This window comes from Olea europaea, unplaced genomic scaffold (assembly GCF_002742605.1).
Source record: "Olea europaea var. sylvestris unplaced genomic scaffold, O_europaea_v1 scaffold890, whole genome shotgun sequence".
In the NCBI taxonomy this organism is placed as follows: domain Eukaryota; kingdom Viridiplantae; phylum Streptophyta; class Magnoliopsida; order Lamiales; family Oleaceae; genus Olea; species Olea europaea.
Genome location: NW_019267368.1, coordinates 252,221 through 265,804, shown reverse-complemented (window position 1 = coordinate 265,804; position 13,584 = coordinate 252,221). Strand labels below are relative to the sequence as shown.

At 33.0% G+C, this 13,584-nt stretch overlaps 1 long non-coding RNA gene across 1 annotated transcript; it reads left to right on the top strand.

Annotated features, from left to right (window-relative positions):
- Window positions 1–7,143: 7,143 nt before the first annotated feature.
- LOC111392148 lies at window positions 7,144–7,811 on the top strand. Its single transcript, XR_002702223.1, has 3 exons — window positions 7,144–7,167; window positions 7,274–7,337; window positions 7,731–7,811. It is a non-coding gene; the product is annotated as an uncharacterized LOC111392148 (long non-coding RNA).
- Window positions 7,812–13,584: the final 5,773 nt, after the last annotated feature.

Genomic DNA, 13,584 nt, shown 5'->3' with positions numbered 1-13,584 from the left:
CTAAGCTTGATGGTAGTGGACTTCTCACTCTGCAAGAGCCCTCGCAAGATCGAGAATAGATGTTAGATATTCTCATCTTGGACGTATGAGCGAAAAGAAAAGAAGAAGGTAAGCTTTAGTAAGCAAGTCTGCGAGATGAAATGGTGATTTAACTTGCTTAGTGATGGTAAAGCCTTCTTGAACCTTATCTCGTAACAAGATGGCAGACCAACTTAATATGTTTTGGTTGTTAATGAAACACAGAGTTAGCTGCAATATGTAAGGTAGCTTGGTTATCGTAACGTGGTACTATGGGTAGAATATGAGAAATCTAGAGATCAATAAGAAGATATTTCAGCCAAGTGATTGCACAAGTGCTAGCCATGGCACTGTACTCGGCACCTTAGGGATTAGAACCTCTTGTTCTTATGCTAAGACAGGCTCGCCTAAGACATTTCAGTTCAGCACGTTGTCTCTTGCTTGCACATGGATTCAACAACAGTTCGAACTGCTAGGATTGGGAGTCTGGTCGTATCTTCTGCAAGAGCCCCTATTGGTTCAACCAAAAGCTTGTAGTTCACTTGAGTGTGCTAGTGCAATTAAGGAAAAAGGAATAGTCCTGCCCACCTATGAAAGAATCCGAACCCTCAGTCTTTGCTTTCTTTGGATTGGGTCAGTCTACAAATGACCAACAAACAATGTTCTATTTCTTTGAGAGCCATGAGATTAAGGATTGTCCTAGGAAGATGCAATAACTTGCTATTGATCTTCAAGAATCAAGACATGAAGGTTAATAGTTTTAATTTTAAATTGGCACTTTGAAAGGCTTGTAAAGCATGAATAGAATCCATAGAAGTACTTGCCATGATAATATCGTCTATATATACTCAAAGGATTGTTAATGCATATTCTTTAAATTGAGTAAAGATGATATAATCTGCCTTTTATTGAACAAAACCAAAGCGAATCAATAAATTGGACAATTTTTCATACCATTATCTTGAGGCTTGTTTCAAGCCATAAAGACTTTTATTCAACCTGCAAACATTTTTTTGTTCCTTTTTAATGTAGCCTAGTGGTCTTTTAGTATAGAATTTGTCATCTAAATCATCATGGAGAAAGGCATTATTAATATCAAACTGATATAGGTGCCACCTTTGGTGGCTCTAATGGCCAAAAGAAACCTAATGGTAATCCATTTTTTTTTTCCTTTTTAATGTAGCCTAGTGGTCTTTTAGTATAGAATTTCTCATCTAAATCATTGTTCGTCAGATTCCCGCAAGCGTACGGGTTCGTTGTACAAGTAATAATCGTGATGAGAGAGTTATCGTCCCACAGGGAATAAGGATCAATTTTAGTATATTTGATATAGTTAATTCGTATTTGTAACAGAAAAAAACGATCGAGGGAATAGCTAAATAGTTTTTATAACTAAAACTTGTGAAAATAATTAAATTTGGTTTAAAAATTCAAATGTGTAAACGTATTGGATTTCCGACGCCATTGATTAATTCTTAGTTCTAATTCTCAACCAATAATAATTATCTCAATTTATGCAATTGCGACGATCGATAATTCCGTTTATTTATTTATTTATTATTCTTTCCCAAGATATAATAAACCTATGATTACCACGAGACGATCCTATTCCTAAGTCGAATTCATATGGCAAACATGCATTGACAATTAGAATTATCATATAAGATCGTACACGCCATAAATACTATTCCTAATATTTATTGTTCATGTGTCCCAATAATAGTGTTATACCTATCGTGAGTTTTCCAACACTACGAAAAAGCAACTTATCATCCTAATGGTGCGCAAACATTAGAACAATCTAATTAAGCATATTATTGGAATCACAACGCAATAATTAACATAAAAACATAGGTCTCGAATTAAAACTAAAAATTAAACAATTTTGTCATCATCCAATACGTGAAAAGGATTAGCCAAACATGATGCGAGAATTAAATAAATAAAAGTGGAACGACATCACCGATTATTGACGAAACGTAATTAATCTCAAATTTTTGGCACAATCCTTGACGAATTATTTGCATCAAAAAAAATCTGGAATTTTATCTCCCTGCCACGTCCGGTCCGTCTCCAAGTAATCTGCCACTTTTATTGTTAATTCCACAATTCGATGTTAGCCCAATGCCTCTTTTTCTGTCTTCTCCACCAGCTGCCTTCTGCTTCGTTTTTCTCCTCTCTTTCAGCCCCAAAAATGTGTTGGAAAATATATAATATAGGCAGCCTAATTGATTCACCCAAAACTGCCGACCAGCCGTCAATGTGTAAAATTATATAAAAATAGTGGCTGTCTTTGTTTTTGCATGTAATTATATTGGCTGCCACCCTCTCCAATTTCCTCCAGCAGCCGACCAGTTTTTATTTTACAAACTAATTCTAATCTCTGCTCGTGTTTTCTCCAATCTGCCGACACCAATGTGTAAATACAAATAATAGAATTCAACCCCAGCCGGCCGCCCCTCAATGTGTGTGAAAATTATAATAATGGCTGCCTCCCCTTTTTTTTCTACATGTGTTTGTATATATATACCTCAACAAGTAAACCCTTATTGTAGCCCAATTAGGGGTCCAAAATAATATTAAATTTGAATTCCAGGACAAGTCCAATTGAGGCCCACGTAATAGATTATTTTTCTTCAAGTCCTCAATTCTTTTAATGTGCAAAATTTGATCTCCAACTTCCATCCAACGTCCAACTTAGTCCACTACTTTAGATTGTTCCATTTTTCGCCCTTTTTGTGTCTTTCTTCAATTCTTCGTTCAAACATGAGTTTTACCTAAGAAAAATAATATAATAAAATTTTAGATCATATTTTGTCAAAAGAACAATAAAATTATATAATTTAGAGCCCCGAATAAGTGTATAAAATACAGTTATCAATCATCATGGAGAAAGGCATTATTAATATCAAACTGATATAGGTGCCACCTTTGGTGGCTCTAATGGCCAAAAGAAACCTAATGGTAATCAATTTTTTTGTTCCTTTTTAATGTAGCCTAGTGGTCTTTTAGTATATAATTTCTCATCTAAATCATCATGGAGAAAGGCATTATTGATATCAAACTGATATAGGTGCCACCTTTAGTGGCTCTAATGGCCAAAAGAAACCTGATGGTAATCAATCTAGCTAGAGGAGAAAAGGTTTCATGGCAGTCTATTCTTTCTTGCTATGAAAATTCCTCAGCTACTAACCTCACTTTGTATATTTAAGCACTATCATAAGCATGATATTTAATTTTTGTAAACCCACCGACAAACCACTGCCTCTTTGCCAGGTAATAAGTCAATAAATGTCCAAGTGTGATTGATTTCAAGAGCCATCAATTCATTATCCATAACTTTAATCCAATGAGAACTCTTTACAGCATCACTGTAGCTAGCAGGTTCAACATGAGTAAAAATGGAAGTAGTAAAAGATGTATAACTAGGTGAGAATCCATGATATGAAAGTGGAAAAATAGTAACTGAAATTTGTCCTTTGAGCCTTGACAATGAGGGAGAAAAATGATATGGAAGTAGTCGGTAGAGGTTCTATAACGACAGCTAACTTGCAATGGAAGTCTTGTAAATATTGAGGAGCATTTCTAGTCCTACATGATCTGTGAAGGGATGGTTCAGTAAGCCTAATTGTTAAAGGTTCTGTTTAGGGAGAAGATATAGGACTAGAGTGAAAGGAAAGAAAATCAATTGAATCAATTATGGGAGATTAAGTGGTGGCAATAGGAGGAAAATAAAAGGAAGAATTGTCTGGTATAGGATTTGTTATTACAAGTTGATTAGGGAAAGATTCATGAAAAAAACTATGAGTATAAGACTTAAGAAGGAACACAGTTTCATAGAAAATAATGTTGCGAGAGATAAAGATGGTGTGAAATTGTAAATCAAGCAACTTGTAAACTTTGATACTGAAAGGATAACCAATAAAAAAGGAAGGTCTACTTATAGGATTGAATTTGTTACGACCTTGTGAGAGAGTAGAGGCAATGGCTAAGTGAACAAAACACTTTCACATGACTATATTGAGGCTTCGTACCAAGTAGAATTTTAAAAGGACTCTTATTAAGCAACAATGGAGTAAGAGTGCGATTTATGATATAGGTAGTTGTAAGGACTGAGGATACATACATTCTGCCCAAAATTTCGTAGGATCCCCAGATTGGAACAATAAGGTCGCGATATATTAAGCAAATGCTAATTTTTCGTTTCAACAATTCCATTTTGTTGTGGGGGTCTTAACACATGTTTTTTAGATGAATAATTCCTCTTTGGGAATAAAAACTATATTAAAGTGACTTCAAAATACTTTTATCTTAGTTCCAAACTGATTTGCAACTAAGTTGGCAAAAGACTCAAGAAATTTCTTAGCCCCTGTTTGATCCCCATTTTGGGGGAAATAATGCACTTTGAATAGGAGAATGATGGAAAATGGGTGGTTAAAAAAAAAATGAATTTGCATGTAATATTATTTTATTGAAAATGTGTAGTTAAAAATGAATTTTGAAAAAAATGAATTTTTAGAAGAATGAGAATCAAACGGAGGCTTAGTATCTAATTTGTGCTTGAGCTTATATACCCGTGTGCTACATGACAAGCTGTCAATAATAGGTAGAAAATATGAAGAATGATCATATGCAGTGACAAAATACGAACACTATGCATCAAAGTGAATTAATTCAAACAAATTACTTGCTCAATGCTAAATCGAGGAAAAGAGGATTTGTGTTGCTTAGCTAAATGACAGATGAAGCAAGGAAGCGAAATTTGTGACTTCAAATTTAAAGATGCACTTAGAAAAGAATCTTCTATGAGCCTCAATCTCGCATCTAAAATATGGCCTAAATGATGGTGCCCCAAATCATGCTCAGTGAGTTTGTCTACTTCAAAAGCCAAAGAAGATTTTAAATTGCAAGAAAGTTGAGAAACTTGCATGTTGGATAACTTCAGGAGAGACCTTGTCAAGTTGTAGATAATACAAACCAAGCTTCATGCTACTCTTTTCCAATCGTCATCTAGGATAAAAGGTCCTAGATAAAACAACAATGAAGTTGGTCAATGAGTTTCTTGGATGAAAATAAATTAAAATTAAAAGAAGGTAGGCATAGAACATCACGTAGGATGATGGAATCGGTAACTTGAACATTACCCATATGAGTAACTAAAGAAATGTTACCATTAGATAATCTAACAAAGAATGATACATTGGAGGGAGAAGTGTTGTAAGAAGATGGATTACAGATTATATGATTTGTAGCCCTAGTATCTATTATCCAAGTGGATGTGTGCGCAATGGAGATGATAGATAAATTGAGTAACTAAGAAGAAGGATGAAGATTTTCTGAAATAATATTCAATATACAACCTCTATACTTGGCTGGTACATTAGAAAATATATAGCAAAAGTGTTCTGACCATTTTCATCAACCACTATCTACCTGCAATTTCCATACTTTTAGACAGATTATATAGCATTACATATGGTCATACTTTGATAGATTTTCAATACACAAATACATTAAAATATACTCCAAACAAGTACTACAAAGTACACTATCTTTGGACAGCAAAAAAATCAACTATCATTAACATTCCTCCTTGAGACTTTTGCTAGAAACACCAAGGCAACTCCTTAATGTTTCGAACCTTTCTTTGGACAAAGCTTTTGTTAAGATATCAGCATGTTGCTCACTTGAATTGCAATGCACAAGCTTCATTTCCAGCCTCTCTTGAGCTTCCCTAATTGAATGATACTTAATCTTTATGTATTTTGTTCTCCCATGGAATACTGGATTTTTTACCATTGCAACCGTTGATTTGTTGTCACAATAAATGACTGTTCCATCAGATTGTATGTGTCCAAGATCTTCCAACATTTTCCTTAACCAAACAGCTTGGTTTGTCGCCTCAAATGCTGCTATATACTCTGCTTCAGCAGTTGATTGTGCCACAGTCTTCTGCTTCATCGAATTCTAGCACACAATGTTTGAACCAACATAAAACACATAGCCTGAGGTACTCTTCATGTCATCTGCTAAACCTGCCCAGTCACTATCTGTATAACTAGTTAAAACCAAGTCCTCTGATCTCTTGAACCAAATTCCCATATTCTCACTTCCTTTTATGTACCTAAGGACTCTTTTTGCCGCTTGAAAATGTAATTCACTTGGCTCTTGTCTAAATCTGGATAGCACATTTGCAGCATAGGTGATATCTGGTCTTGTTATTGTAAGATATAGCAAGCAACTAGTTAGACTTCTATAGATCTTTTCATCCACTCTCTTAGTACCATCTTCCTTCATTAACTTTAGATTTTGTACTAATGGAGTTAACCGATTTGCAATTTTCCATATGGAACTTCTTCAACATTTCCCTGACATATCTCTTTTGGCAAACAAAGATACCTTCCTTAGTTTGTTCAATTTCCATTCCAAGAAAATATTGCATCTCACCAAGATCTGTCATTTCAAAACCTTTCTTCAATTCCTCCTTCACTTCTTCAATCAAGGTGCAATTGCTACCGGTTATTAGCAAATCATCAACATATAAGGATATGATGATCATCCCTTCTTCCACATATTTTATGTAAAGTGTTTGCTCATTTACACTTTTAACAAATCCCAAGCAGCACAAGTGATCATCAATGCGGCTGTACCATGCCCTTGGAGCCTGTTTTAAACCATACAAAGTCTTTTTTTAATAGATACACTGTTACAACCCACATTATTTAGTCAAAAGTCAAGAGTTGAATTTTCAAAATTAAAGTTACATAGGGACTTAAATGAAATAAATGACTTTATTGGGACTTGAATTGACTAAAATATTTTATTGGGGTTTATTTTGCAATTGACAATATATGAGGATTATATTGGATACAATTGGAAGTTGAAAATTTACTTATACATTTTTGGGAAGTTTAGGATTTAAATGTTAGCCCATATTAGAAAAGAGGGACTTTTTCTTGCAAATTGGAGTTAGTGGGTTTTTAATGCCTTTGACCATCACTTTTTCTCTCATAAATCGTGCACACACACACACTAGAAGAAAGAAAGAACCGGCAGCGAAGAAGAAAAAGGGAAAGAAAAGAGGGAAGAAAAAGAAGAAGAAAAAGGAAAAAAAAAAAAAAGAAAGAAGAAGAGAAAGAAAGGAAAGAGGTAGTTAAAGGTTCATTTCCATTTTTCCTCTCTTTTTATTTTCTTCAAGAGGTAGATATATTTTATGTTAAATTCTAGGGTTTTATTTTGGCTTGAAAATTTTCAGATTTTTGAGAGGAATACTACTTGGAGCTCAAGTTATTGATTCTTAAATTTCTATCTATACTAAGGTAAGGAGATATTAATTTTTTTGGGCAAACCCTAGTTTTTAAATTTGATGATTGAGCATGGATTATTTGTGGAAATGATTACATTAATGGAATTATTCATTTGGAAGAATGATTTTGGGGAATGACAGATATATTAATTTGGTTGTATTATGATTTCTCGTTTTTCACTAAAATGAAAGGGACAAATATTGTTATGATTGTAATGAAGTTAAATTTGGATGTTGTATATGATTGTGAAGGTATTAGAAAGTGGAAATTAGCTTCGATTGATTAAAGGAAATTTAGAAAAATTTCGCAAGTTTCGGGGAATTTAATTTAATTATTATATCATTAGAGATTAACTGTTTCTTTATTTTAATAGTGATTAAATTAGTTATTTGTAACGTATTACAGGTGGTGACGAAGAATTGTAAAAGCTTACCGACTGGCCTAGTCTGTAGCTCGTATTGAGTGAGTGGATATAAAACTTATTTTTCAGAAATAAGTCTTCTTTAAATTTTAAAGTTATTTATTTTATAAAGTTGACTTCATAGCATGATTTTTAGAATAAAATGGATTTTATTATCAATTTCTTTTAAAGTTAAATTCAGTTCAATTAAATTATTTTAGTAGCATGCTATATTCTTATTACATCTTTCAGTATAGTTAAAGTTATTTCTAAAAATTACCAGAAAGTACCCAAGTGATTTTACCCCAGTGTACACTGATATGAATGTGTTTCCACGGTGTATGATCAGTATAGTGATTTTACCCGCTTTGCACTATCGTGAATGTGTTTTCATAGTGTATGACCAGATTATCAGATGTCTTTGGGACCCACTCTCGTACACACATAGGCTTTGGGTCGTGTACTAGGGTGATTAGCCTTTGGGGCAGCTCTGCGTACGTATGACCAGATTATCATCTATCAGATTTGAATGGCTTTGCCTTATACATCGAGATTACTCTGAACATGAGTAAGGCTATTCATTAGATACTCTTTTTGGTGTGATTTTTCAGTATTTATTCAGTTCTCAGATTTCAAATTATGGATTTCAGTTTTCAGAATAAAGCTTTCAGCTTATAGTGTTGACCAATAGCAATATTTCATAGATTTTCATGAATATCAGATTATTCGTTAACTTTACATCTACTTATCTAGAATTAAGAACAAGGAATTGTATGATGCAATCATGTTTTGGTTTTAAAAGTGTTACTAGATTTTAGAATTTTTCAACGATTTAATAAAGCCAGAATTTTCAGAAAATATGTAGAAATGGGAAAAAGTATATTTATTCGCAAATTATCCACTCACTGAGCTATAAGCTCATATGTCTTTTCATCTTTTTCCTTATCAGATAGCAGCTGAATTGAGCAGCTTTGGAGCCTGTTGTTCTACCATATTGAATCACGCGTCATAGGTTGTATGGCCTACTTTACCAGGCTATGTAGTATATGTTTCTTTGAGTTATATGTAGTTTATGTCAGAAAAGGTTATCATGGGTTCACTTCATAATTTGCGTCTTTAGTATATTTGAGAAATGTTGGTTGCAGAGAAAGGAAATGTTGATTTGCCGATTTATTTGAATAGTTTGTATTTTGAGGGACTAGCGTATCCTATTTATATTATAGGTATTGATTTGAGGAAAATTAGTTGTTTTTCAGTGGTTTTAATTCATATTTCAAGGGAAACTCTGTCAAAATTTTGTTAAAAATATTCTTGAGTCCAGCAAGTCAAGTTGCCTTGGTGGTGGGTTCGACGTTTACCTAGTATCTACCATCGGTGCACAACACGTGTCGAATCCATTATGGTGATTCGGGATGGGTCGTGTCAATTGGTATCAGAGCATGATACAGTGGTTGTTAAGCTCGAGTAATTCATAAGTTCTTATTCGGAATTGTATGTCATTGAGATTGTTAGCCTTGACATGGTGACAAAACTCACAGGCTCCAATATGGTATTTGAAACTCATATTACCCTTGATAACGAATATATGGCAGCTAAGAAACTAGAAGGATCTTTATTGATTTGGGCATAATAATTATGAGATGTTATTGATGATTATCTGATTGTAAGACGAGTTGTTAGAATTGTCGTGTTGGCGCTATGTTATATTTTCTCTAATATATTAATAATTGTGCTATAGATCCAACATGCAGTTAAGCGAAGAGTATAACTTTTCTTAGTAATGAGATTTATTGGGTTATGAGTTTCTCTTATGACTAGAGGAAATGTCTTGTAGATGCCTTGGATGATAAGTATGATCTAGTGTTGATATATGTATAGTTGGTGATGTTACGAGTTGAAATCTTGATTGCCTTGTAAGGTAAATAATTGAGGTACTACGAGAATTATTGTAGAAAATTGTGATCATATTTAGTATATGGAGGAAGATGCATATATTAGAAAATCAAAATGTGGAGATATGATAAGGAGTCTTGTTTATGACAAATAAATAAATAATGAAACCATATGGAATGTTGATTCATGACGAAAAATGGTGTTATTAAATCTGTTTTACTTTGTGATTTTGAGTAAATTAATGTGATCATGGCCTATCTTTTGTTGATTCAGGGACAAGCAAGTATCTAGGTTCGTATTTCAACTACTATTGAAGGAAAGAAGGATTGGAATTTATCTTGATATGCGCATATCTAATGGGTGACATGAATAAGAAATAGCATAAAGTTGAAGAACGTGAGAAAATTAGCATGATTAAATGTTTAGATCTTACGGTATTAAGATATCCAATATAACAAGGTTTTATAATTCCGAAGGACATTATGAATGGTAGTGCACTAAATTTATAATTAGTGGTACGTCAAAATAATATTGGGATTATTGTGTTAGATTAAAATCAATTGAGAGGACATGTTAAATTATAAGTATAAGTTGAGTTCTATGAGTTTTATTTTGCTATTGGACTACAATCTCTGCAGTTGTGATTTTAGATTTCATGAATTAAGAATTTCATTCTCATCGAAGTAATATGATAAGGAATTCATGGATGACAGGTTATCTTATTGTCGAGACTAGGATTAAAGAATGTTTATTTTGGATATGATGGTAACTTAGCTAAGGTTATTCTAGCATAAAACTTTTATAGACATTTGAAGATCAGTAAGGATTTAGATTCACATTGCGTTATCGAGGTCATGGCGTTCTAGTATGGGAAATAAATTTGGTGTCGAGATGATATTTATTAAAAAGGAAAAACAAAATCTTGATGGTAGATTAATGTGTGAAATGTCCCTTGATAATTATAAGGAGCACTATTTTTGTGATCTTAAGGAAATAGGTATAATCATCAAATTATACAATGTGACCATAAATGACAAGATTACATGATATGGTGAATGACAAGTAAATTAATGTTATGGTTGTCCTATAGCCAAATAATGTGATGAGATATTTGGGTTATTAAGTTGTTAATTTTGTTAAGGCCATTTGTTGGATTAATATGTTATATTACATACCATTTGGAGGCTTTAAGCTAAATTCTAGAAGTTACGATGAATTTGATCAATTTTTAGTAAAGTAATTTTTGGATTAGTTTCGAATGTACTTTTGGATTTCACGAATAAAATATTCTATTCTTATTGAGATCTATTAGCTATGGAATATATGGATAATATGTTGGATAATCTAAAGTATATGGTGATTGTCTAATGCAAATTTTACTCGATTGTGGAATCATAAGCTATGGATTATATTACAGATCGTTAAAGACTTATGATTAAAACATGATATATAGTTGGCTATATTGGAGTAGACATTTAGAAATTGTGGCATCACATGGTGGGAAGATCAATACTTACTAACCACATGATGTTAAAGTATATTTGTATTCGAAGGAGTTGAACTTGAAGTTGTGCATATTATCATTGGGTGATATAGAATTAACGAAAATGAACACCATTTTGAGCTATCCCAATTGTTGTTGGGGATACCTAGAATTTTAGAAAATTACGAATAATTGAATTTTTACAGATATTGTCAGTTGAGAATGGAAGTGGTTACCTTTAAATATTTTTCATTTGGAGCTCTAGGTATATAGAATGGAGACGAAATGATATTGGGATCATTGTTAATAAACAGATAAAGGTTACAAGATTCTTTTCAAATGATATAGTCAGTTCATGCGATAAATTTATAAAATTGCATATAAATAAGATTATAATTTATATGGTGGAGTTGAGTATCTGTCTTTGACTTAGTTGTAAGGGGTTATAAGATTAAATTACATTGTGCTGCTTCTTTTAATAGAATGTTCGACACGATGAGTACAAGTTCAGAAGAGAGGTTATCAACTATGGTTTGTTAATTAAAGAGGGCTTGGATGATTATTTATTTTTCATGGATTTGATCTATAAGAATTAGACACAAGTGGCAATAATTGAGGTTATTTGTATTGTTGAAATACTCCAAGGAAATATTTATTATGATGAAATTGGCAAAAGGAAGTTATTTGATCCTAATAGGTAATCACTGTTATAAAAAAGGATTAGAGGATAGTTCAAATCATGACAAAAGGTGGAGTTTTGGAGAATATGAAAAGTAATATCTTGAACTTCGAATTGGGAAATAGCTGAATTTTTCTAAGATTTGTAAAATGAAATGATTGAGAATATTCATATATTGGCCTTTGTGATGTTATTTAAAATTTGGGTCCAATTTATTAACGATGAAGTTTACAGCGGGTTTATCTTGGTATTTAAGAATGTATTGTCTATTTCTAAGGCTTAGTAAGTGGATGTCAGATTTACCTTATGCTTTCAGATTATTACTAAAGTTGAAGAGAACTTAACTTAGAAAAGCCAAATAAGGTGTAAGATATGAAAGAATGAAATGTGGTTAGTGAAAGGTTGTTGGAGAAATTATTCAGTGAAAGAGGCATAATGGCATGTGAGGATGAATTGTGTACTCTATGTCTTTATATGTTTGAATCTTAGCTAATTGAATTTCGAGGATGAGCTAGTAAGCTTATATGGTGCTCTACTATCTGTGGTGTCCGATAGAGATCTTCACTTTACATTTAAATTTCGGCATAGTATGAAAGAAGCCATGGGTACTAAACTACATTCAATGCAGTTTTTCATTCTCTGACAGATGGCCAGTTAGAGAGGACCATACATATTCTTAAGAATATGTTAAGGGTGTGTGTTTTAGAGTTCTAAGGTAGTTGGAATACCTAATTGTTGTGGATGGATTTACTTACAATAACAATTACCACTCCAGTACAGAAATGTCTTCTTTTGAAGTTTTATATGGTAGGAAGTGTATAACACCATTTTGCTGGTATGAAAACGGTAAGAGAAAATAGGCCCTAAATTAGTTCAAACGACTTTAGAAAATGTGATATTGATCAAAGAAAAGTTGAGAGCAACGCTAGATAGACAGAAAAGTTATGCAGATAGACGCAGGAAAGATCTTGATTTCGTAGTAGGAGGTAAAGTTTTTCTAAAATTGTTGCCTTGGAAAGGAGTTTTGAGATTTGGCAAGTGAGGACGGTTGAGTCCACGATACATTGAGTCATATAAGATTATTAGATGGATTGGTCCAGTTGCGTATAGATTAGATTTGCCAACTGAATTATCTCGGATCCATGATGTTTTTCATATATCCATGCTTCGTAAGTACATTGCAGATCCTTCTCATGTTCTAGAGTCTCATCCAGTTCACTTGATGGAGAATTTGACTTATACAGAGGAACAAGTGAGAATTCTAGACAGAAAGGTGCAAATTCAGCGGAACAAGACAGTTTCACTTGTTAAGGTATTTTGACAAAATCAGATAGTAGAAGAGTCTACATGGGAGCATGACGATCAGATGCGTGTTCAATATCCTCATCTATTCGTTACCTAATCAGAAGCCAGTTGAATTTCGAGGATGAAATTCTTCTAAGGAGGTAAGATTGTTACAACCCACATTATTTAGTCAAAAGTCAAGAGTTGAATTTTCAAAATTAAAGTTACATAGGGACTTAAATGAAATAAATGACTTTATTGGGACTTGAATTGACTAAAATATTTTATTGAGATTTATTTTACAATTGACAATATATGAGGGTTATATTGGATACAATTGGAAGTTGAAAATTTACTTATACATTTTTGGGAAGTTTAGGATTTAAATGTTAGCCCATATTAGAAAAGAGGGACTTTTCTTGCAAATTGGAGTTAGTGGGTTTTTAATGCCTTTGACCATCACTTTTTCTCTCATAAATCACACACACACACACTAGAAGAAAGAAAGAACCGACAGAGA